The sequence below is a fragment of the Salmo trutta genome, chromosome 16, assembly GCF_901001165.1.
Source record: "Salmo trutta chromosome 16, fSalTru1.1, whole genome shotgun sequence".
Taxonomy (NCBI): domain Eukaryota; kingdom Metazoa; phylum Chordata; class Actinopteri; order Salmoniformes; family Salmonidae; genus Salmo; species Salmo trutta.
In genome coordinates this window covers 9,961,795-9,962,354 of record NC_042972.1, presented here as the reverse complement: position 1 = coordinate 9,962,354, position 560 = coordinate 9,961,795, and positions in this window count along the sequence as shown.

Here is a 560-nt window from a genome sequence, read left to right as displayed (position 1 = left end):
TCTGAAAAGAAGACAAGAGGAACAGGTCCGATAGTTCTGGCAGGAGAACACGGTTGATCAACAACATGGTGAACTTAAACGCTTCTTTTTTTCTTCTTCTTTGAACAAAAAAAAAAGAAAAAATGAAATGTAGACCTGGAATCCTTTAATTAAACTTCCAGTAATCCAGAATTTAAAAAAACAATGGAAAAAATGACATTTCTGAAATATTGAAATTGAAGATAGCTATTAGCTGCTAGAGTAACAGGGTGATCAATAATGCTCTAAATATTATTTTTCTTTCAGAGAACCTGCATGGAATCTGGGCTGGAGTCCAATAACTCTGTATGATCTGGAATGAACCTCCCAGACAATGGAGCACGGTAATGTGCACAGTGACCCAGGAAACTTAAGGACAAACCTGTGAGGGGATCAAACGGAGAGTGACAGAAGTATATGTGCTGTGGCAGGAAAATGTGACCAGAGTTCGGAGTAACATAATTGAGAAAATTGAAGACATTGAGTAGAGTACATCAAAGCAAAAATATCTAATCTGAGCAGTGTAGAGTAAATTACCATAG